The following is a 26434-nucleotide window of genomic DNA, read 5'->3' as shown; positions in this document are numbered from 1 at the left end:
TAGCCCGGCCCGGGCTTCCCTCCTTGCCCGAGCGGCTTGTCTCGTGGGCGCGTCCGGGGAGTGCAGGCACCGCTTTGCGCACCTGGCGTGGGTCTGGAGCGTGCATCAGTCACTCAGCTAACGTTTGCTAAACGCTTACTACGTGCCAGGCACCGTGCTCCACCTCCGAGAATTACTTGGACCTACTGTGTGCCAGGCACTGTGCTAGGTGGTGGGAATACAAAGGAAGTCTGCTGTCAAGGAGCTCACCATCCAAGTGAAGGACAAAGTGCAAACATCTATGTTGCTAACGTGATATAGACAGGATAATTGTAGATTTTGGAGTTGAGAGGAGGCACCAGCTTGAAGAGGGATCAGGAAAGGTTTCTTGGAGAAGGGATTTTAGCTGATTCTTGACAGTCATTCCAACACTCACTCATAAGTCAAGAGCCAGCAGACATAGCCAACGACCATTCTATCAATCAGAAATCAGTAGAACCAATAGCCATTCTATTAACCAGCTGGTAAAAGCTTCAGCTGCATAGGAACCAATAGTCAATACATTAACCAAGGACCAACAGTAAGTCATTCATTACCCAGGAACTAACAGACTGCCACAGTGTCAAGTCAACAAGCATTTTTTAAGCTCTTACTGTGTGCTAGGCACTGTGCTAACCTCTGAAAATAACAAAGAAAGGCAAAATCGATCCTTGTCCTCAAGGAGTTTATAGTCTAAGGAGGAAATGACCAAACAGCGACATGATATTTGTGAAATGCTTTGCAAAGTTTAAATTGCTATACAAAAGCTAGCTATGTTATGTGAAAACAATACAGACAGGGTGAAGTTGGAGGTGTTTTCAGAGGGAAGGCCCTACCTGGGTTAGGGGGACTAAGAAAGACTTCTGCAGAAGGTAGAATTTTAGCTGAGACTTGAAGGAAGCCAGGGAAGAAAGGTGAAGATGAGGAGGGAGAAAATTCCAGGCATGGGGAAAACAGGGAAAGTGTGGTCAGGAGATGGGGCATCTTGTAGGAGGAACAGCAAAGAGGCTGTGTCACTGGATCAAAGACTAAGTAGGGGAGAGGAAAGTGTAAGAAGGCAATCCTTCAGCCCTCTAGAGACCAATAATAGTAAAGTCCAAAGCCATTATCTTGGCTTCTCACAGACCCCAAAAGGTAGTCAGTCAAAGGTTATGGGGGGCATTTCGCATCTGCCCTTGTATGTTTAGCATGTCTTCTCTCTTCATCTTGTATAGATACGCTGGCTCATATTTTGCCTTCCCCCAAGTATTGCTCTTTATTTGTAGAGTCCAGAGTTTAGCACAATGCCTGGCATCTTGCAAACTTTTAATAAATGTTGATTGATTGATTGACATCTACCCGAGGGAGATGGATTAAATTTCTCTAAGCAACATTTAGCCCTCAAGATCCCTTTCTGTACAAGTTACTGTCTTATTCTGAAAGACTTATGATGAAAAATGCTGTCCACCTCCAGAGAAAAAATTGATGAAATCTGAATGCAGATCGAAGCATACTTTTTTAACTTTCTTTATTATTCTTGTTGGGTTTTGGGTTTTTTTGGTCTTCATTTTCTTTGGCAGCATGGCTAATATGGAAATGTTTTGCATGACTGCACATGTATAATGTGTATCAAATTGTTTTCTCAAGGAAGGGAGGGAAGAAGAATTTGGAACTCAAATTTTAAAAATGTTAAAAAATTTTGTTTATACGTAATTGAAAAAAAATTAAATGTAAAAAAAAAAGTCACTGTCCTGAGAGCCAGAGCTTCTTTTTATTCATAGATGAAGTCAGACAATCATCCAAGAAATACTTTTGAGCCATCCTCAGAGTGTTATCAGCACTTTGGTGGTTGTTATATATGAAAACTAGAGTAGCTAGGTGAAGTAGATAGAGCACTGGGCCTGAAATCAAGAAGATTCATCTTCATGAGTTCAAATCTGGCCTAAGACACTTACTAGCTGTGTGATCCTGAGCAAGTCACTTCACTCTGTCTCAGTTTCCTCATCTGTAAAATGAGCTGGAGAAAGAAATGGCAAAGCACTTCAGTATCTTTTCCAAGAAAACCCCAAATGGGGTCACAAAGAGTCGGAAATGAATGAAATAACTGAACAATAAAAATACTTGCAGATCTTTTCCATTTTCTCCTGAATGTTGTCTTCCTTCCAGTTTTAAATGTCCCTGAGATGACCAATTATAGTTGGATCTGTTGCTGAGCTTTCTTTAAACTTCTTTGATTTTACTTTCCACAGTTTCTCTCTGACTCACGGGGCAATACTGCTCATAAACAATTCAAGAGTATACTGGTGCCCGTTTAAACTGGAGAGCCAATAGTTTAATTTTTAGCATGAGCATTTACAGTTGGAAAATCAGTAAATTGCTAAACAAAACAATCTGGGCTTGATTTATTGTTTTGTGGATTGTCTGGACTTAAGAAAATGATGAAGAAAACCTTACTAGTGTATATTAAACTTAAAAGTATGGCAGCCTCTGGGTACGGCCCCACCTCCAATGCCTAGCCAGCTGTTAAACATTTACCAGTAATCATCCATCTCCTCTGTAAGGTTTTACAAAAGAATTTATATTTTAATCAGTGCTGCCTTTGGTCACCATCTCTCTGTGCTTGACAAGAAAGTCAAGGATTTGCTAATTAAGGAGTTTTTAAGGCTCTCGCTCTTTTTTATGCCATTTGATTTACATCTATTAAACCTCTGTATGAAATTATTATAATCTGTCATTCCTGCTATCCATTACCCATTTCCCTCAACCCATCAATCACACATTTAAATACTTCAGGATTGAGTTGTTTCAATTTCATTTTTCTCATTATTAGTCCAACTGGTTACTCATTCTGATCTTTGCTCTAACAAGTCAGTAGTCTGACAACTGCTTTAGGATGACTTGCATATCAATAGTTTTTTTTCTGTCCATCAAAGTAGAATCAGTTTCATTTTTAAAAAATTTTTGGTGGTTATTCAGTAGTTGCCATTACCAATTCCTAGAAATTCTTGAAAAAAGTATTTGTTATGTAACAGCAAGAGGCCTATGGGTAGTCTATGATCCCTTGTCCCCCTTTCCTTCCTTTTTCCAGATCAGCACTTTCTGAGTTATCTCTCCCTCACTGGTTCCCACCTTCTTCTTGTCATGTCATCTGCCCCACCACTACTGCCGCCCTACTTCTCCCCACATGGACCAGCTCCCTGTAGAATACATGCCCATAGTCCCTGAGGAAGTTACCCCACTCTTCTTTGGAATGGCCACCCACTTTGGGGCTGAATCTTCCTGAACAAATGCAGACTTGCCTAGCCCTCTATATCTAATAGCCCCCTATATCTAACCAGCTCCAGACCCGGCTGTGCTCTGCCTGCCAATGCAAGCCCTCCACCGAGGTCTTCTTGCTTTGTACCCTGGTGCCAGTGGTTTTAGGAAAGGATTGTTGTTTAACTGCTCAGCTAGTAAGCATCTGAGGCTGGATTTGAACTCCCAAGTTTCTTGACTCCAGGCCCAGTGCTCTATCCACTATACCACCAACTGGTAAAGTTAATGGGTAGGGATATATTCCCTTCCTCCAAACTCATGAATAAAGCATTTTTCCAAAATGCACAGAAGATAAAGAAATACTGAAGGGTATACAGAACATTTTTCCCTACTTTATTAAGATATATGTATGTGTATATATATCCATATATGTATATGTATAGGCATTTTTTCAGAAGAAGAAATAAAAGCTGTCAATAATCCTATGAAAAAATATCCTAAATCATTACTGATTAGAGATAGGCAAATTAAAACAACTCTGAGGCATCATCTCCCATCTACTAAATTGGGTAACGTAGTGAAAGGAAAATGTTAAATGTTGGAGAGGATGTGGACACTAATATGCAGTTGGTGGAGTTGTGAACTGATCTAGCCATTCTGGAAAACAATTTTGAACTATGCCCAAAGGGCTATAAAACCGTTCATACCCTTTGACAGAGCGATATTGCTTGTTGCTAGGTCTGTATCCTTCAAAGAAAAGGGAAAAGGACCTATATGTACAAAAAAATTCACAACAGCTCTTTTTGTGGTAGCAAAGAATTGGAAATTAAGGGGATGCCCATCAATTGAGAAATGGCTGAACATGTTGTGGTATATGATTATGATGGAATACTACTGCGCTATAAGAAATGATGAGCAGGATGGCTTTAGAAAAACGTGGGAACTAATGCAAAGTCAAGTGAGCAGAACCAGGAGGATGTTGTACACAATAATAGCAATATTGTAATAATGATCTGACAATCAACTGTGAAAGATTTAGCTACTCTGACCAACACAATGATCCAAGATAATTTCAAAGAACCCATGATGAAAAATGCTGTCTGCCTTCATAGAGAGAAATGATGGAATCTGAGTGCAGATTGAAGTATGTTTTTTCACTTTATTTTTCTTGCCTTTTAAAAAAAAACATGGCTAATATGGAAATGTATTTTGCATGACTTCACATGTATAATTGATATCATGTTGTTTGCCTTCTCAGTGGGGAAAAGAAGGGTAGGAGGAAGGGAGAATTTGGAATTTAAAAAATTTTCAAATGTTTAAAATAAAATTTTAAAAATAGGCGTGTGTGTGTGTGTGTGTGTGTGTGTGTGTGTGTGTGTCAGTGCTACCATTGTAAAATGTTATGTGACCTTTCAGATAAGGTCTGAAATAATTTGTATTATTAGTTTTGTAGACCTGTTTTACTTTGTTATGAGAAACTTCTCAAAGTAACCTAAATGTAAAGTAAAAAAAAAAATCAATAAAACTAAAAAAGAAAAAAGAGGAGTCAGCTTCTGACTGAGGTCCTGTCAGCTTCAGCTCTCCAAGTGGGACATGTGACTCCAGTTCAAGGTGGGAAAGATCATATCTTTTTCTACTCTTGTATGATGACAACCCAGCCTCCAGTCCCTACCTGGAGTGTGGACTTAACTAGGTAAGCTTGCATGGGGCCTTTACCCTTTTGCTGTTTGTTTTTTTCCTGATCTTAGGTGAATGAGTACCCCAAGATGGATCCGTCCAGGTTCCTCAGCTTCCTGGCCAGTATGAAAGGTCCAGAGTCCTTGAGTTGGGATTGGAGCTGGCTTGGAGCCGTAGTGGTGGGTTGTGACAGGTGCAGGAGCAGTTGACCATGGAATTAGCTGAGCAAAGTTCAGGGAAGATTCTGTTTGAAGTGAACCTGAGGAAAAATGTAAAATGTCTATTCAGCAGTCTCACAGACTGCTTTATGGTCTGATAAAACATAAGGGTGATCTTCCCAACATACTGTACGGATGGTTTTACAAATTGGGTTATTGAATCCTATTCTGTTAATGCATGCTTATGAGATTTTTTTTTTAATGTTGAACCTTTTTGTGTGTGGGTAGGAACATATTGCATATCTTATACCTCATTCATATTATATGTTGAGTACTATTTTTTTTTACTTTCTCCCTTTTGGGGAAATCCTAGACTTGTAAGCCACAATCTAAATTACTATAATTAAATCATACCAGGATGCTGGGAGGAAGGAGGGAGATTTAAGAGGCAATGAATATGAGAAAAGGGAACCTCTTCCCACCAGAAGCCAGGTTCCCCAAACCACATACTAGGTTTGAGAGCAAGGAGAGGCCCCATACTCGAGGCTTTGTTGGCCCAGCCTTGGTATCTAAGGCTTGATGTATTTCCAGGATAGATGGACAAAGGGTTGAACTCAGAATTAAACAAGAGAATGGTCTTGGCTGCCCTCAGGAAATTGCAAAGCTTCATTAATGACCCCAAGCATCCACCAAAAGCAAAGACCTGTCTTTTTAATAGCAATATTCTATCAGCATTATGGCATGTCTGTAAGACATGTAACACAGCTGTCTCCAAAGTATTGAAAATGGATATCAGTGACACACAGGGCAACGAAGAGATGCAATCCTGGATATGAACAGGCTGCAACATATAACTGACAAGGAAATTTCAAAAAAGCATAAAAGTAAGAGAAATCATCAAGGAAATACAGGAAAGGAAAGCCCAATGGGCTCATCACATGGCAAGAGTGAGGGGTGACAAGTGAACCACGGAGTGCTCCATTGCTATCCTAGTGGTGTCAGGAAAAAGTGGGAAAGAACTCTAGAATGTTGGGTAGATCCTCTGGGACAAACTGATACCATAAGGATGAGTTGTCTTCTGCATCACTGGAAGGGACAACTAGGTAAGAACACAGATCCATTTAAATATTTGACATGATAAAAACTGCAGGCTTTGAAGAATCAGTTTCCTGGGACTAACAGGGTTTCATAGAAGAATTAGATGAGGCAGTCAATGTTGAAAGCAATGGGCCCTTTTTTTTTGGAATATTTATGGGAAAGTGCCTATGAGAAGGCCATGTTGTTTAAAGGGAAGTGATATTCAATGGAGTAGGAGGTAGGAGCAAGAAGGAGATGATACCAAGGCAGCCCACTGATATTCTCACATATCTCATGATCTCCCTTAATGCTAGCACCTTCCTTCAGAAATGATCTCCAATTTATCCTTCGTGTTTCTTATATCTAATGTAGTTTGCATATTGTCTTCTCCATTAGAATGTGAGCTCCTTAAGGACTGTCTTTTGCCTTTCTTTGTATCCTCAGTACTGAGCACGGTGCCTGGCATGTAGTAGGTGCTTAATAAATGCTTGTTGACTTGACACTGGAGTTGGGACTAGGACTTTGAAAATGGTAAACATGAATGAACAAACTAAGGACTAAATAAAGATAAACTATGCATTCAAATATGGGGAAATGATACATGTGTCCCCTCTGAATCCTCTTCTATTATCATCTGTCGTCAAAGAGGGAGTCTAAGCAGGCAAGGCCTGAGAGTTGTTCTGTTATGTTTTGATGGTCATAAGAGAAGAATAGAAAGAGAGGGGAAGAGGAATATATGGGGGGATTGGGGAGAGAAATGAAAGTTAGGGTACATCATCTCACACAATCAGGTGTGCAAGTAGCCATCTGAGACAAGCGGGGTGGGGGGGAGGGGGGCAGCTGATATGTTAACCTTACTCTCACCTGACCTGGTCAAACGGGAGAAAGAGAGAGAGAGAGAGAGAGAGAGAGAGAGAGAGAACATGAGCTGGGTACAAAAACACACCACTCAACAGGAAAAGGGAAGAAGGGGGAGATGGAATTAGAGGAAGGCAGATTAAAGGAGGGATTAACCCTAAGCAAAATAATTCTAAGGATGTACCAAAATATTTATAGCTCTTTTTGAGGTGGCAAAGCATAGCAATCTGAGGGAGTGTCCACAAACTGGGGAATGGCTGAACAAGTTATGGTATCGGAATGTGATAGAATACTATTGTGCTCTAAGAAATGAGGAAGGAGAGGATTTCAGAAAACCTGGGAAGACTTGTAGGAACTGATGCAAAGTGAAGTGAATAGAACTAGGAGAATTATTTATACAATGTCACAACAATATGTTTGTTAGAGACAGATAACTTTGAAAGAATTAGGAACTCTGCTCAGTGTTAATGACCCGACCATAATTCCAGAGGTCTATGTGCTACCTACCTCCTGATAAAGAGAGGAAAGGCTCAGAGTGCAGAGTGAGATGATTTTTTTAGGACATGGTCAATGTGGACATTTATTTTGGTTGACTATATGTATTTGTAGGGCAGCTGGGTGGTACAGTGGATAGAGTGCCCAGCCTGTAGTCAGAAAGACTCCTTTTCCTAAATTCAAATCTGACCTCACACACTTATACTGGCTGGGTGACCCTGGGCAAGTCACTTCACCATGTTTGCCTTAGTTTCTTCATCTGCAGAACAAGCTGGAGAAAGAAATGGCCAACACTCCAGTATCTCTGCCAAGAAAACCCAAATGGGGTCATGAAAAGTCAGACAGGACTGAAACAACAACAACTTAAACAAGTACCATCCCCCTTCTGTGCCTTGGTTCTCTCATTTGTCAAATAAGTATAATAATAGCATCTACTTCATAGGCTGGTTGTGAGGAAAGTGCTTTGTAAACTTTAAACACTGTGGCTGTGTGACCCTGGGCAAGTCACTTAACCCCCATTGCCCAACCCAAAAAATAAATAAACACTATGGAAATCTGATGTATTATTTTTTAGACATATTTCTGCTTTAATCATGTTGTGAAGGAAGAATCAGAACAAAAGGGAAAAACCACAGGAAAGAAACCCAATCTATTATTACCATGAGACGTGGTCTCTTCCCTGATAGAGTTCAGTCTAGAATGGAGATACAGGAAGTACAGCCAACTTTAATAGATAAGACCATATGCTATTTGTATCTAAGAGGTACAACCAAAGTGTGCTGGATTTGTAATTATAGGACCTGGGTTTGAGTCCCACCTTTGCCATTTACTATCTGTGAGATTCTGGGCAAGTCACCTGACCTCCTGGGGCCTCAATTTCCTCATCTTTAAAATGGAGTGAGGCAGGGTTGCACTAGATAACTTCTAAACTACATTCTAGCTATAAATCTACCACTATGGTAAAAGTGATCTTTCCCTCCTCAAAGTTCTCATAGCTTTGTCTGGGCCTCTCCTGGGCATTGTTACTTTATATATTATCATCCTATTAAAGTTATTTCTGGATCTGCCTTATCCCCACTTGTTAGATAGTTAAGCTCCTTAAGGGCATTTGAGTGACAAGTCCCCAATGCCTAGTCCGTTGCTGTCCATGGTAGGTTGTTTTTTTTTAACTATCTGTTGAATTACATGGAATTGAGCTGGATTTAAGGAAACCTGTAGCCCCTCTTAGCCAGAAAAGTATGAACAGGTAAATTAATGCACTCTGGTGGTGTCCAGCAGAGGGCTCAGCCTTTGGTTAGTGGGCGGTTAGCCTGTCCATTGTAATGCTTATGGTAGGCACTAGCATGAAGCAACACTGACCCCTAGTGGCATGTGTCATTAATACAGGAGACGGCTGTGTTCCTGGCTTTGGAATGAACACTCAGTCAACCCAGGATTCTAGGATTTAGAGCTAGAAGGGACTGTATTTTATTTTATTTTTTTAATCAATAAATATGTATTAAGAACCTACTATGTATTGGCCACTATGCTAAGCTCTGAGGATATAAAAAAGAGGCAAAAGACCATTTCTGCCATCTAAGAGCTTACAATCTAATGGGAAGACAATATCCAAATATATGCAAAGCAAGTTATATACAGGATGAATAGGAAATATGTATTTTTAAAATTGTTAATTCTGACCCTAACAAACACCAATTAAAATGAGCAATTCCATATACACTGTAGGAGAGGAGGACATTATCACGCAACTGAATCTATTTTCTAGGGCTTACTTTTCTTTTTAAGTATATGATAAATCCATCATATAACTTTTTTTTTTTTGATTAGACAATGAGGTTAAGTGACTTGCCCAGGGTCACACAGCAATTAAGTATTATGTGACTGAGGTCAGATTTGAACTCAGGTCCTCCTGACTCCAGGGCTGATGCTCTATCCACTGCGCTACCTAGTTGCCTGCATCATATAACTTTCAAAGATGTCCTGTCCCTCCATGATTCCTAGAAGAGATTGTAGAGGTCATTCAGTCCTACCCACTCATTTTACAGATAAAGAAACTGAGGCACCGGGAGGCTAACGGACTTGTATGAGATTCATGTACAATTATGCCTGTAAAGTCTTTTGCAGATCATATTGTTGATAGGGAGGCTGAGCTCCAATCAGCTTGATGAGATAAGAGGGTCTGAAGGCAATGAAAGGACTCTTTACATGGTATGTTGCTGAGAGACAGAGGGAATTCTTCCCCAGTGTCTGGGGCTGGCTCAAAGATGATTGGAAACTAAGGCTAAGCAGAGATGGCTTCTGGTCAGAAGCATCCCCCTTTCTTCCTCCCCTGCCCCATTTGTGGTCTATAAAAGGCAGCTGGCAGTACTTTTCTCCTTCCTTCTCTTGAAGTTCCAGATGAGCTCAATAGAAGGGACCTGCATGAGGGACTGTTGATGAAGGGGAGAGAAGAAATCTGTCCCTGTGAACAGTTTTTTTTTTAATTATCTATGTCCAAAAATGTATGTCTCATTCTGAACCTTGAATCCATCACCTGTCAGGAGGTGGGTACCTTGTATCCACACTGGCTCTCTATAATCCCAGCTCTACCATGGCAGTTAATGGATGCAGGAGAAGCACATCTGTTCTTGACCAGGTGACCTGAGATTCCCAGTCCTCACTCTGCTGGAACCTTCTGCTTTTTTGTTTCCTTGGTTCCTAAGAATGGATAATTCCCTACCAGAAAAGCTGGGGCATTAATCGAGTTTCTGCAGAAGCACATGGAAGGGATATAGATACGTGCTTGCAAGGCACCTCACTATGGATTTTCCTGGCTTTGGGAGTTACCTCTCAGAGAATCCAAAACTGAAGCATTCCCAAGTTCAAGTGGATAGGCAGATCCTTCTAGAAGGAGATTTCCTTAACAGAGTGTAATGCAATAGCACTTGTAGCTGAAGGACTAAAGCCATGTCATGGGAAAAAAGGCAGAACTCTAGACTTGGTAACCCAGCTATTGCTTTGAATTCCTCTGCCAGTGGTGGTACATGAGAAGGAGATTTGTCCAACAGCCTCCCAAAGTGTATTTACATCACGGAGAGACTCTAATGGGATATTTATATATTTCTCTATCTATCAAATAAGATAATATTTGTAAAGCACTCAGAGCACAGTGCTTGGCACATAGCAGCTACTTAGTAAATGTATGTTCCCTTCCCTATCCTTCCCTCTGTCGTCGATCCCTATGAGTCCTGTGTATCTCATGCATTTTCTGTGGAGGCAAAATAAAGGCTATCCCACACCAAACATCCATAGTATACACTGAGGGGCCCCTGTTATTTGGGAAACATAAACTATATCGTAAGGATATTTAGAGATTTTCTTTAAGTACTCCAGATGAAGGCAATGTGAGCAAAGAGAAACTGATCCCTTAGTATCACCCCCCAGAATCAAACCTGGTCCATGTGAGCCCAGAGTCTGGAGGGACCCAGAACCACAGGTTACATTGTGAATACTGAAAATACTCTAACAGACCTGTCATCTCATCATTGTGGATGTTTCCTCTAATGATGCCAGTCACATCCATAGTCATCCATCCTGTGAGACTCTTGTCTGTGTCTTCCTAGAAGTCCACCACAGAGGATCTAACCAGTGTGCTGAATCTTGCCTGATTTATCTAGACATGCCAAAGAGACCAGTGAGGTACACAGACTCTCCTTTGATTATCCCACACGTTTAACCCAGGACTAGTCCACTTTCTTTTTCTTTTCTTTTCTTTCTTTCTTTTTTTTTTTTTTTTGCTTTCTGGTGAGGCAATCAGGGTTAAGTGACTTGCCCAGGGTCACACAACTAATAAGTGTCAAGTGTCTGAAGCAGGATTTGAACTCAGGTCCTCCTCATTCCAAGGCCCGAGTTCCATCCACTGCACCACCTAGCTGCCCCATTCTTTTTCAATTGTACATTTCTTTAATGACATCCTTCTTCCATTTTTATGTCACCTTCTGCTCATACCCACTATACACCCTTCCATTGCTCTCTAAATAATACTTATATTTAATGCTTTGGACACTGTTGGGTTCCATGACTCAAAGGCATACAATTCCACAGGTAGAATGTTGGTATTAAAAAGATGGACCTTTGCTTCAGGGAGAAGTTTGGGATCACTAAAGGGGGACAGGGGAAGGGAATTAAGCGTTTATACAGCTCCTACTATGTGCCAGGTATTGTGCTGAGTGCTTTTTATAGATATTGTCTCATTTGATCCTCAAAATGACCCTCCTCACAAGGTAGATACTGCTATTATCCTTATTTTACAATTGAGGAAACTGAGGTTAACAGAGGTTAAGTGATTTGCTGAGTGTCACATAGCTAACAATTACCAGAATTTGAACTCATGTCTTCCTGACTCCAACCCATCATCTGATCCATTGGGCCACCTAGCTTTCCAATTTCCCAAAGATAATCCAGCATACTTTCTGCCTCTTGTTTAAATGTGAGTGCAACTTGTAATTAATCTGCAGTCTGTCAAATGTATATATACACGCATACATGTACGTATATACACATATGCATGTATATGTACTGTTGAATGAATTCTATATTATTACTATTGAGAGAGAGATTTGGAGTAGGGGGTCTGGACCTGTGATTTCATCAACCTGGGAAACTGAATGTGGAAAGTCTCTCCATTGATCCAGACTGGCAATTTAGCTGTAATATATAGTCTTAGATAGTTGCCTGAAGCACTGAAAAGTTAAGTGACTTGGCCAGGGTCATGCAACCCATATTATAACAACAACAACTAGTATTCATGTAGTGCTCCAAGGTTTACAAATAGTATCTCACTGTTGTTGTTGTTCAGTTATTCAGTCATGTGATCCAATTTGGGGTTTTCTCCGCAAAGATACTGGAGTGGTTTGCCATTCTTTTTCCAGCTCATTTTACAGATGAGGAAACTGAGACAAACAGGGTTAAGTGACTTGCCCAGGGTCACACAAGCTAGTAAATGTCTGGGACTGGATTTGAACTCAGGTCTTCCTGACTCCAGGCCCACCACCACCTAGCTGCCTGGATCTCATTATTATCCCCTCCCCCTTTTTAGATGAGGAAACTGAGACAGACACAGGTGAAGTAACTTGCCTAGGGTAACATAGCTAGGAAGTGTCTTTGAGTCAACATTTGAATTTAGGGCTTCCTGATTCTTAAGTCCAGTGTGTCACCCAGTGGCTGTGTCCAGTTATGTGTGTAGAGACAGGCTAGATCCTAGGTCCTCCTGACTCTAGGGATGGTCCTCTAACTTCCATGTGGTTTGTATGTGTATTTGTGTCTGCATATATGTGTGTGCATTTGTATGTCTGTGTGTGTCTGTGTGCATGAATAGATGTCTATAGAACAGGGAAAAGAACTCAGACTTGTGCCTTCATGGATAGAGGGAACTCACAGGTGAGAAAAATGCCTAAAGCGCTAAGAGTTCAAATGACTTGTCCAAATTCCCACAACCAATGCATGTCAGAATTAGGACTTAAGCCCAGATCTTAAGACTTTGAGACCTACTTCCTCTCCCCCTGTACCTCCATGCTTCTATATAGAGATGTACATATAGGTATTGTGTGATATAAAATGTTTATCACATGTTATAGCATGCATTATGTATATGCAATACTATATAATACAGACCGTCCCAAAAGTCTTAGTGCAGTTTGGAGCTATTAAATCTTATTTAACTCTATTAAGCTTAAAATAAAATAACTGAGCTATTAAAGCATAAAACTGCTTTAAGACTTTGGGGCCACCCTGTATAAATTAACACAGTGCCTGGCACATAGTAGGTACTTTATAAAGGATCTTAGATTGATTGTTTGAATGACTGACAAGATACTATGTCTCTTGACTCCAGACCTTCTCTCTGGCTGTCCCCCATGCCTGCAACGCTTTCCCTACTCTGTTCCAGCAGTGACCTTCCTGGTTTCCTTTAAGTCCCAACTAAAATCCCTTTTTTTACTGACAGCCTTCCCTAGCCTCTCATAATTCTAGTACTTTCCCCCTGTTAATTATTTCCTCCTTGTCTTTTACACAGCTTTTTTGTACATTTTTGTTTGCTTGTTATCTTCCCCATTAGCTTGTGAGTTTCTTGAGGAAGTCTTTTGCCTCTTTTTGTATCCCCAGCATTTAGAACAGTGCCTGGCAAATATTAGGGACTTAATATTTATTGAAGTCTTATTGCTATTATTATTATTACACGTTAAGGTTTACTAAGTACTTTCATCCCCACTAACCCCTGGTTCCTAGCTAGAGTACCCAGTTGTAGAGAAGAGAGCTCCTCAGATTTCAGGCCCTGGACTTTGGTGCCTCTTTTTCCTTCCCCAGGGTACTAAGAGGACAATGATGTTTATTCAGGACCCAACCAACTGACAGTTGATTTATTAGTGATTTTGAGAGGAACCGGTCTGGTGATGGCTTGAAGCTGTTCTTGTGTACCTGGGTAATCTTGGTCATTATGTCAGGGGATGATGACTTTTCAGGTGTCTCCCCAGGAAGGGCTGAGAATAGATTCAGCAGCTGCTTCGGGGACACCCTTGTGTGGCCCTAAGAGGGGCTACCCATTGTTCCAGGTGCTGCTTTGGGTCAAAGAGACAAAACTGTCTCAGGGATCCCTTAGAGGAAGGCTCCCAGACTTCCCCAATGAGCCCACCCCACTCCTTTCCCCTGACTCATTCCCACCCCCAAAAAAAACAAGCAGCAAGGTCCTCTACGGACCCTGAAAACTGAAGCCAGACCCTTTTATCCTACCTTCATGCCCCTTTTCTGTGGTGAGTCATGTAAAATGGCAAACCCTCAGGATGCTATTTACAGTACTAGCCCTACTTTATCACAATGGCAGAAATCTTAGGAGGCAAAACATGTACATACAGGCAGGCAGATCCCAGATAGGCAGCCCAGCCAGAGAGGCCAGCTTTGTCTAGCTTAACACACTGACTTTTCCAGTCTAAACTGCTGCACCTCCAGGCTGGCTAAGCAATCTCTCTCATAACTTCCCCAATCCTGGAAGAAACTGTGAATTTGAGGGTCTGAAGAAAGTCTGAATGTGGTGTGAGACTCTGAGCAGAGGGCAGTTTCATATTTGAATATTTTTCATATCAGTCAATCACTAGGCAAGCATTTACTATTCACTAGGCACTGTGCTAGGGTCTAGGCCCTCATAAAAGGTACGCAATCTCTGCCCTCATGGAGCTTACATTCTGTTAGGGGAACACAATGAATATTTGGCAGGGGTGGCTTGGGAAGGCATCTTTGGTCTCGGCCAGGGGTTCTTAATCTTTATGTCCTGGACTTCCTTTGGCCGTCAGTCCTGATGAAGCCTGTGGACACCTTCTCAAAATGTTTTTCTTTTTTTAATGAATAAAATGAAATATATCAAATTACAAACAAAACTAATTATATTGAAATGGTCATCAAAATATGAAGGGGGAAAAAAAACCCAGCCACATTCACGACCTCCAGGTTAGGAAACCCCTGACAGTATCCATGGGGATTATAAATGGAGATATGGGGAAGTCAACTGTCACCCCCTTTCCAGAAGTAATGTCGATCTTGGTTTGATTTCTCCAACAAGAAGTTAAAAGTGGGAGTAGGGGATGGAAGAGAAGAAGAGGCTGATTCTTAAACCCAAAGAAGACAAGAGACTTACCCAAGGTCATACAGCTGGGAGTCAAACCCAGATCTTCCCAATCCAGGGCTCTTTCTACCTCATTCTGCTCCATATACTCCCGGAATCTGTTCTCCATTCACTGTGAGCACTTCTGCTGCTAATCTCCACACCTCTGAGCCTTAGCAAATGGTCTTCATGAAAGGCTGTGAATGACCAGTCCTCTGGTGATGGATGGACCTCCATCCACTGAGCTCAGCTGGTTCTTGGATGACAGATACATTGCCCATTAATAAGAATACTTATAAGATTATAGGTTTAGAACTGGGGGTGGGGCTATTTAGGGGCGATCAAAGCCTATCTCCTCATTTAACAGGGGAGGAAACTGAGTCCCAGAGAGGTTAAATGGTTTGTGCAAGGTCACACAGTTGGTCAATGTCTGAGGCAGAATTTGAGCCCAGGTCCTCCTGCCTCTCGAGGGGACATGCCTTAAAGCCTTGATCATTATTTCCTCCTATCTCCTCCAGGAGCTTGCCCCCTTAGATCATTCTCTATCTTTGTCTGTTTCTTTGTCTGTCTCTCTGTCCTCTCTCTGTCTCACTCATCAATAAATCACTTTTTTCAGTCATGTCCAACTCTTCCTGACCCCATTCAAGGTTTTCTTGGAAAAGATATTGGAGTGATTTGTCATGTCCTTCTCCAGCTCATTTTACAGAAGAGGAAACTGTAGCAAACAGGGTTTAGTGACTTGCCCAGGGTCATAGAGCTAGGCCAGGCTTGATCTCAGGAAGAGGAGTCTTTCTGACTGTAGGTCCAGCACTCTATGCACTATGGCGCCACCTAGCTGCCCCTGTCTCTCTCATACACATATCTTTAACCTGGTAGAATGGAAAGTGCACTAGCTTTGGAATTGGAGGACCTAGGTTCACATCCCACCCCTGCCATTAAGTGACCTTTGACCAATAATTTAACCCCTGGGGGCCTCAGTTTCCCCATCTGTAAAAATTAAGGAGGTTGGTCTAAATAGTCTTTAGAACTATTCTAAGTCCAGTTCTAAATCTCAGATCCTTTGTAGCTACCAGCTCCCTTGCTTACAAATCTGCCCAATTCTCCCCCAATCTTAAAACAAAAAACAACTTTCAGTTGGTCCTGCCTTCCCCTCAGGCTATCAACCTATAGCTCTCATTTATACCCCAGCCAGACTCCAGAAAAAAACAGCAATTTACATTCACTGCCTTCACTTTCTCACCTCCCACTCACTTCCGAATCCCTTGCAATGTGGCTTCTAAGTCCCACCACTTGACTGACATGGCTTTCTTTGAGGTTGCCAAACAATCTCTTGATGGCCAAGTCCGCTGGCCTCTTCTCAGTGCTCAGCCTAGACTGCTCTGTAGCTTCTGACACTGTTGCCACCCCCAAACTCCATACTTCCTCCTTCTTTGGCTTTTCTGACACTTTTCCTTCTGGGTGTCTTCCCACCTGTCTGACCTGTTCTTCTCAATCTTTTTTGCTGGATCATCACTCATGTCCTGCTCCTCTTCCGGAAGGAAGGATACACAATAAACTCCACTTGGCTGGGTATCCCCAAAGTGCTTTCCTGGGCCCACTTTTCTCTCCACAGCCTGTCTTCTTGATGATCTCATTAGCTCTCATAGGTTCAATCTCATCTTTATGGAGATGACTCCCAAACCTACAAAGCCAACTGTTCTGTCTCCTGAGCTTCAGTCTCACATCACCATTTTATTTTCACAACCTTTTAAGATAGAGGTTATTATTGGGGCAGCTAAGCGGTGCAATGGATGGAGCACTGGCCCTGAAGTCAGGAGGACCTGAGTTCAAATCCGGTCTCAGACCAGACACTTGATACTAGCTGTGTGACCCTGGGAAAGTCACTTAACCCCAATTGCCTCATATTAAAAATTTTTTTAAAAAGATAGAGGTTATTATTAACCCCATTTTACAAATGAGGAAACTGAGGCAAATAGAAGTTAAGTGACTTGCCCAGGGTGAAGACATGAGATATAAGGCAGGATTTGAACTCAGGCCTTCTTGATTTTAAGGCCAGAACTCTACACATTTAACAGCCACTAGAAAAAAGAGAGATCGCATACCAATAAGAGACAGATCACATACTGAGGAATCCTGAATCACAAAGTATTATGTCTGAATCACACAGTATTATATTGCAAATACTAGAACAGCAAGAAAAGAGTGGAATGGGGCATCTTTACCACAATGGGCCATTCATCAAAACAAGACCCCTAGAATAGGGCTTTGGTGGAGGTCACAGTAAGATGTTTACAGTATTCATGGGAGCTAAAGCCAGGGAATGCAATGAGCTGTTGTGCAAAAGACCAGGAAGAGGCAGAATGGGAAAGGTGCCCATCTTCTTGCTTTCATTTTGTCCTAGTTCCAGTACATGGGACAGGGTGTCCAGACACTCAGGCCACTGTTGTTTCCTTCTAAAAGAATGAGTTATGCAGTGGAAAGAGCCCTGACCTAGGAGCCAGGAGCCAGATTCACAGAATCTCAGGGTTAGAAGGGTTAGAATCTCAGAGGTCACCTAATCCAACCTGCATCTGAACAGGAATCCTTTCTATAATGTCCCAGCCTCCATGGGAAGATCATGGGAGCTAAAATATCCTGTTGCATTCTGAGATAGCTCTAATTGTCTTGCTTTTTTTTTTTCATACCAAGCCTAAATCTGCCAATCTCTAACTCCCATCCATTGCTCCTAGGGCTACCCTCTGGGGTCAAGCAGAGGAAGCCTAATCTTTCACATGCCACTCCTAAAAATACTTGAAGACAACTAGTCATGTTTCCCCATCTTCTCTTTTCCAAGTTAAGCATTCCTGTTCCCTACAAGTAATCCTCCTGTGGCATGGCCTTTTACCATCGTGGTCATTCTCTTCTGGATGCTCAACCAATCAATCAACAAGCATTTATTAAGCACCAATTAAGTAAACAAATAGTTCCTGCCCTCAAGGAGCTTCCATTCTAATGGGATGTTCTCCAGCTTATAAATAAATGTCTTTTCCTAAAAGACTGGGTCAGAACTGAACACAGCACTCCAGCTGTGTTCTGACCAGGGCAAAGTACAGTGGGACCATCCATCATTTCCTTTGCCCTGGACACTGTGCCTTTCTTAATGCAAAAAATCAAATTGGCTTTTCCAGATACCATATCACACCGTTCACTCATGTGGAGTCACTAAATGCCTAAGGTGGGGACCCTGCAGCATGAGGTTCAACTGGATAGGACTGAAAAATGAACCTTGGAGGTCAGCAGGCCCTGATAATAGGGCACAATATTTGGACACTTCACTAGCAGATCTGCTGCTATGGCCTTAGACAAGTCACTCACCTTATCTAATTTAGTTTCCTTATCTGCAAAATGAAAATTTAGAGTGAATGATCTTTAAGTTCCCTCCCAACTCTGACATTCTGTGTTCTAAGGCCCTTCCCAGATCTGACATTCTGAGTTCTAAAGGCTCCCCCTAACTCTGACATTCTGGGTTCTAAGGCCCTTCCCAGATCTGACATTCTGAGTTCTAAGGGCTCCCCCTAACTCTGACATTCTGTGTTCTAAGGCCCTTCCCAGATCTGGCATTCTGAGTTCTGAGGTCTCCCCCTAACTCTGACATTCTGGGTTCTAAGGCCTTTTCCAGCTCTGACATTCTGGGTTCTAAAGTCCCTTCTAGCTCTGACATTCTATGTTTTAAGATTCCTTCTAATTCTAAAATTATATCCCTTTTATGAGGAGATGGGGGCAGGGCACCATGAAGTTGGAGAAGGGAGCAGTGGCAGCTAGGTCCTTCTCTAAACAGCAGCTGTGTTTTTCCCAGGAAGGAGCAGATGTTACTGTCACTTGACTCCCTCAGCCCTAGGAACCATGGGAGAGCCAAAGATTGAGCCAGAGCCCCCCAGCAATGTTGGCCTCTGGCCCTGCACCCCTAGGGGGCCATCACGAGGCCCCAGGGAGCCAGCGAGCAAGCTAGAGCCTCACCCAAGCAGCAACTGGGTTCACTGTTTCCTGGAAGCCCCCACCCATTGGACTTAACACTGTTCCTGGAAGCTCAAAAAACTGGGGCAGATCACTCATCTAGCAGGCCAGAGCAGGGTTTCTGGGTTCTTTGTTTGTTCCCAACTGGGAATTATCCCTCCAGACTTTGCCCTTTCCCTCTACCCCTCCAGAGCTGCTAGAGGCCTTCCATTGGGGACCGGAGATTTAGGACTATAATGACACCTCCAAGACTCCTGGCTGTTAAGACAGAATTCCTTTCTTATCAACAGTGGCCTCAGAGGGTAGCTATTAATACCCTAGTGGCTGCATTTTTTCTGAGTAGACAGATCTCTTTCCTTTGATTGAACATTTCCGAAGGAAAGCAATGCAGGGTGAGATCCTCTGTCTAAAACCACAAGGGATCCTGAGGAAACAAGGGGTTGTGGGTTCAAGACTCAAGTTTCTCTGTCTCTGTCTCTCTCTGTGTCTCTGTTTCTCTGTCTCTGTCTCCTTTCTCTCTCTCTCTCTCTCTCTCTCTCTCTCTCCCTCTCTCTCTCTCTCTCTCTCTCTCTCTCTCTCTCTCTCTCTCTCTCTCTCTCTCTCTCTCTCCCCTCTCTCCTCTCTCTCCTCTCTCCTCTCCCCGCCCCCCCAGCCAAGCAGGGTGTATGTACCATTTCCCAGCAGCAGGAAGTCTATAACCTTGGCCCCTTCCCCAGGCCAGATGTCCTTGAAGCCCTGGGCCTGGGTGCTGTGTGAAATTCCTCCCAGAAGCCACAGTCTAGTTAGTTCTACTCTTGGATACCTGGCAGTGCTTCTTAAACTGTGGGTCCTGACTGAAAATTTTGACAACAGTAAAAGGTTTCTGAACGCGCAGCGACCAAAAATGAATTCAAAGTCAAACACATAATGAATCCGAGATGTTTCTAGCATCCCACAACTTCACTGAAGCTTGGTTCTGAATGCACAGCATGTGAACTCCGCACTGCACATGCCCTCAGGCCACATAATTCCAACAAGTGCTGTCTAAACTCAAAAAGGGGTCCTGAGTGGAAAAAGTTTAAGCAGCCCTGCCTTAGAGCCTCTCAGCTGCCCAACTTGCTTGAGATCCCTCAAGGATCTAGCACCTAGTCCCCTTTGACCTTCTCAAGAACATAGGTCTACTCGTGAGTTCACAAAATTTTAGAGCTAGGGGACCCTGGAGGCCGTCTAATCCAAACTATAGGGGGAGGAAACTGAGTCCCCAGGAGAAGTGATCTGCCCAGGCTCATAAAATGAGTTAATAACAGGCCTGGGACCAAAGCTTAGTTCTCCTTATTTCCAGTTCAGATCAATGGAAACATTGTATCATAAAGCTTAAGTTGGTTCAATTCACAAAATATTTATTTGAATCCACAATGTGTCAGGCACTTTTTTTTTAATCTACCTGTGATTTCATCAGGGTAGGGAAGCCCTTGGAAGGAACTTTCCTTACTGATACAGATTAACTTTCTTCCCCATAGTCAGAGAGCTGCCTGGGTCACTTAAAGGTTAAGTGACTCGTCCCGATCACACACCCAATGTGTGTCAGAGTGAGGTCTTGAATTCAGGTCTTCATGAATCTCATACCAGTTCACCATCTACTAAGCCTGGCAGCCTAGATGGGTATAAAAAAAAAGTCTATTTTATAGTGCCTTCCCCCAGGAAGCTTATAATCTTACTGGTGAAATGAGATTTATAGATGTGAAATAATCATATATTCATATTCTTTTTTTAAAAATCTAGAACCATGATTTCTTCACTGTGGGGAAGTTCTCTTTATGGAAATTCCTTTCACTGATGAAGTTCAGCAACTGATCTCTAACAGCTTCTATTTTATCTTATTTTGTCAATTAGTATTTATTTCCTCTCCCTCCCATTCTCTCCTCCCCTTCCCCTCTGAAAAGGCAAAGAAAACAAAATCTTTGTAATAAATATAGTCTGGCAAAACAAATTCCTATATTGGTTATATTAAAATATGTACATTCTTAAAATATATCATTATTAAGTCCATCATCTTTCTATTAGGAGGTGAGACATCAATAGTCTGTAATCATCATTGGTTATTGCAATTTATTAGAATTCTTAAGTCTTTTAAAGTTGTTTGTTTTTACAAAGTTGTTATTGTACAAATTATTCTTCTGATTCTACTCACTTCACTATGTATCAGTCCACATAAGTCTTTTCAGGTTTCTCTGAAACCATTGATTTTATCATTTGTTATGGTGCAGTTGTATTTTATTACATTCATATGTAATAATTTGTTCACCCATTCCCCAATTGATGGGCACTCCCTTTGTTTCCAGTTCTTTGCCATGATAAAAAGAGCTGCTAGAACCAGGAGAACATTGTACATAACAGTAACAGCAACATTGTACAATGACCAACTTTAATAGACTTAGCTCTTATCAGCAATGCAGTGATCTAAGACCATTTCAAAAGACTCGTGATGGAAAATGCTATCCGTATCCGGAGAAAGAACTATGGAGTCTGAATACAGATCTAAATATACTATTTTCTCTTTTTTTTTCTTTCTCATGGTTTTTCCCTTTTGTACTGATTCTTATTTCACAATATGACTAATGTGGAAATATGTTTAATATGATTGTACATGTATAGCCTATATCAGATTGCATGCTGTTTTGGGAGTGGAGGGAGGGGGAAAATTTGGAACTCAAAATCTTGTAAAAGTGAATGTTGAAAACTAAAAATAAATAAATTTTTAAAAAAGAAAGAAAAAAAGAGTTACTAGAAATATTTTTGAATATACAGGTCCTTCCTCCCCCTCCCCATCACCTCTTTTTTTAATCTCTTTGGTATAGCTAGGTCAATGGGTATGCCTAGTTTAGTAATTTGGGGGCCATCATTCCAATCTGCTTTCCAGAATGGCTCAACCAATTCACAGCTCTAGGGGCAGGTAGGTGGCATGGTGGATTCAAGAGGTCCTGAGTTCAAATCTGGCCTTAGACACATAACACTTACTAGCTGTGTTAAGTAAGCATATTACTTAAACCCAACTGCCTCATCAAAAAAAAATTGAGCCAATTCACAGCTCTACCAACAGTGCATCAGTGTGTCTTTTATTCCACAGCCCCTCCAACATTTGTCATTTTCCTTGTATCCTCAACTTTGCCAATCTGGTGGGTATGAGGTAGAATTTTATATATAACTTAGAGTCTTAGAGAGTTGCCTGGAAGCCCAGACAAGTTAAATGATTTGCCCATGGTCACACAGCCAGTATCAGGGACAGGCTGGGAACTCAAGTCTCTCCAACTCCAACTGGCCCACTCTCCATAATGACACACTGCCTACCTTCATTAAAAGAAGAAAAACTAAATATAAATCAGAACAAGCAACTATTGGTCCCAAAGGTACATATAAATCCCCCCCAGAATCATTATAATTAATAATAGTCCTTACTCCTATTACACTTTGAGGTTTACTCACAACAAATAGAAATGGGAGCACTGTTACCATCATCTAGAACTATGGCAAATCACTTCATCTCTCTTGGCCTCAGTTTCCCCCTCTGTAAAATGTGGATGTGGGCTAGGTGACCTCTAAGGTCTCTCTCAGCTCTAAATCAATGACCTTGTATTTCCTGATCTCTGCACATGTTATATCCTCCCAATAGACTATAATCTCCTTGAAGGCAAGAACCGTTTTCATTTTCTTTCCATATCCCAGCACCTAGCAGCGCCACCTCTTCACATACAGTTTGGTTCATGGAATTGAAGTGTCTACCCTCAGAGAGAGTAATGAGTGATCATAAAATCACTTGCTCTACTAAAATTAGCCTTCAGGGTGATTTGATTCAGGGTATTCCAGGAAAAGAAAGCTCTAGAGGTTTCTGCTAGACTGGAAAGGATTTGAATATGGCCCAGGGACAGGCTGGATACCTTCTATTCTGAGGACCAGATAGTTCAGAGGCTCATCACCACCAGGTTAGCCAGCGAACAAGGAATTGTAAGGCCACAGCAACTCTTGAAGACAATGGAGCCCTCATGATCCACGTGGGTAGAAGGACTGCCTACACTGACAATACCACAGACCCTTGATTAATAACAACCCACTATACACACACACTCATTCATTTGTTTGTTTGTTTATACTAGCTGTGTGACCCTGGGCAAGTCACAACCCTGTTTGCCTCGGTTTCCTCATCTGTAAAATGAGTTGGAGAAGGAAACGACAAACCATTCTAGTATCTTTGCCAAGAAAACCCCAAATGAGGTCACAAAGAGTCAGATACAAATGAAACAACCGAACAACAACATATATGTATATATACAGATATACATATATACATGCATATGCATGTATGCATAAATGAATGTGTATAAATATATGCATATAACCAGATCAAAGTCTTCAAAATGCTTTATTGTCAATTATCTAATTTGAGGCTTACAACAACCCAATGAGGTAGAAACTACAGAGATTATTGGTCCTATTTTACACATGAGGCCTGGAGAGGTGAAATGAGTTGCCCAGGGTCATACAGTTAGTATCAAAAGTGCCATTTGAACCCAGGTCTTAATTGACCTTCTTTTTCCCACTAGAACAAAGCTAAAAGATTCTAAGATCTGTAGGTGAGGAGGGAATACAGTAGTCCAGGGATGGGGACCCTGCAGCTGGTGGCCACATGTGGCCCTCTAGGTCCTCAAGTGGAGCTCTTTACACCCCTCTCCTAGTCCATCTGTGAAGTAGGCATGATTGATATCATTACATCTGTTTTACAAATCCCATACTCCCTTGTGGAATTTACTTATGTTCTCCCAGAAGGCTTTGGGGACTATTAGTAAAGCCTCGTAAAGGTTAGGTTAGGCAGGGAGAGATAAGAAGAAAAAGTGATTTCTGTGTTCAGGGCTCTGGCGATGGTCTAGTTCCTGGGCCATGGAGAAGCCATGACTCTCTCTATCACACTCCTAAATCCCATGTCAAGGGGAAGCACCAATGCTCCCTCTGATGCCCCTGGTTCCCATGCCGGCACCCTTCCGTAAATGATTCGCTGTATATTGCACCAGCTATGTGGTGGAGGCAGAGTGGTTAATGGGGAACTGGGGGTAGCACTCTCTAGGAAGTCCACGCTGGGTGGAATGTTTAATTCAATGTCCTTCATTTACCTTGCTACTCTGTTTTCATTAAACAGCTTTTACTGATGATTTCATGTGTCAAAATGGTTTGGTCTACATGAAAACACATTGGATGGGGGCTCAAGCCAGAAGGGTCAAAAGAGTACCTCTAACCTGCCAAATATTGCAGGCCCCAGAGTTGGGTTGGGGTCCCGAGGTCATTTGTGCTACAACTGTAAGAGTACATTAGAAAGCATTGAATTCGTTCCTTCCAGCTCTAAATCCTGCGAACTTCTTATTACAACAGATTCCAGAGAGGCTTGTGGCCTATAGACAACAGAGGCTGTGAGCCATCAGAAGGGGGAGAGATCAGCATCAACTTCAGTTATCAGAGAAGACTCCTTGGAGGAGGTGGGACCTGTAATAAGAACACTTTACATCTCTATATCCATTCTACACATATTCATCCATTCATTCAATCATCATTTATCTAGTGCCTGTGGTGTGCCAGAGACTGTACCAGGCACCTGAGATACAGAGAAAACAAACAAACAAACAACTGAGGAGCTTCCATTTTGCTGGAGTTTACAACAGACAAATAAAGACAACAAAGGGTGTTCCACTTTTGGAACACCCTGATTCAGCTATCAAAGTTTAAGACTTTTGGAATACCCTGTATAATCTGAGGAAGGAAAGAATACTAACAACTGAGGGGAGGGGGTTGCCAAGAGAGTGAGCCAAGCCTTCATAAGGAGTGCATTAAGATTTGCAAAATGCTTTATAAATGTTATCTCATTTTATCCTCATAACAGGTAGGCAGGTGTTCTTATGACTCCATTTTTTTTTTTTTTTTTTGGCTAGGCAATGGGGTTAAGTGACTTGCCCAGGGTCACATAGCTAGTAAGTGTCAAGTGTCTGAGGCAAGATTTGAACTCAAGTCCTCCTGACTCCAGGGTCAGTGCTCTATCCCCTGTGCTACCTAGCTGCCCCTCCCCCCATTTTTTACAGATGAAGAAACTGAGGCAGAGGTTAAGTGACTTGCGCAGGGTCACACAACTAGTAATAATAAGAAGAATAGCTAAAATTTACTTAGCTCCTACTATGTGCCAGGGACTTGGTTGAACACTTTACAATTATTATCTCATTTGATCCTCACAACAACCTTGGGAAGTAAAGGCTATTATTATTCCCATTTTATAGATGAGGAAACTGAGGCAAACAGGGGTTAAGTGATTTGCCCAGGGTCACATAGCTAGTAAGTGTCTGAGACCAGATTTAAACTCAGATCTTCCTGGACTCCAGGCCCCACGCTCTATTCACAGGGCCACCTAGTTACTTAGAGAAAACCTATGTATGAATGACTGATTAAATGTATGTAAAACTACAATAGAAATGTAAAGTGTTGTGATTGCAAGGTCCTACCTCCTCCAAGAAGTCTTCTCTGATAACTCCCAGATTCTAAGAGCTCTAGGTGAGAAGGCAGTACACATTCTCTTGAGGCGGTCATGGGCATGGCTAATTTATATCTGTCTTACATCTTGTATCTTATAGTTACAATCTGATGTAGCTGGGACTAGAAGAACTGGGAAACCCCACAACTCTTCATGAGATTCCCTGTGGTCTAGAACAGTACTTAAAATCAGTACATAGATTTGAAAAGCACTTTCCTTACAACTACCTTTTTTTTTCCCCCTTGAGGCAATCAGGATTATGTGACTTGCCCAGGGTCACACAGCTGTTAAGTGTCAAATGGCTGAGCTGGGATTTGAACTCAGGTCCTCCTGACTCCAGGGCTGGTGTTCTATCCACTGCACCACTTAGCTGCCCCACTACCACCTTCTGAGAGAGACCATAACCTTGCTAGTAGAAATGCCTTGAGGGCAGGGATTATTTTATTTTTGCCTTTGTAACCCGAGGGCTTAGCAGCCCACAGTGGTGACTGATAAATGCTTATTGAATTGACTTGTGTCAGGAAGAGTATTATCATTCCCATGCCATGGAGGAGGAACCTGAAATTCTGAGTCTCAGGCAGGATTCAAATCCAGGTCTTCTTGATTCCTGGTGCAATAAGAACCCTTTCCACTGCTCCCTTGCATCTGAGTAGTAAGTAGTAGTAGTAGTAGTAGTAGCAGTAGTAGTAGCAGTAGTAGTAGTAGTAGTAGTGGTAGTAGTAGTAGGAGTAGGAGTAGTAGTAATAGTAGTAG

General features: G+C 41.9%; 1 long non-coding RNA gene across 1 annotated transcript in view; it reads right to left on the bottom strand.

Moving 5' to 3' along the window:
* Positions 1-4805: 4805 nt before the first annotated feature.
* LOC114045107 overlaps positions 4806-26434 on the bottom strand; it is a 29984-nt gene continuing 8355 nt past the window's right edge. Inside the window, exons 2-3 of the long non-coding RNA XR_003569342.1 lie at positions 15181-15403; positions 4806-5188 (exon numbers count right to left, since the gene is read on the bottom strand). This is a non-coding gene — a long non-coding RNA (uncharacterized LOC114045107). The remainder of the gene's footprint in view (positions 5189-15180; positions 15404-26434) is intronic.

This window comes from Vombatus ursinus, unplaced genomic scaffold (assembly GCF_900497805.2).
Source record: "Vombatus ursinus unplaced genomic scaffold, bare-nosed wombat genome assembly UNPS02014777.1, whole genome shotgun sequence".
Taxonomy (NCBI): Eukaryota; Metazoa; Chordata; class Mammalia; order Diprotodontia; family Vombatidae; genus Vombatus; species Vombatus ursinus.
This window is presented reverse-complemented; position numbering and strand designations above follow the sequence as displayed.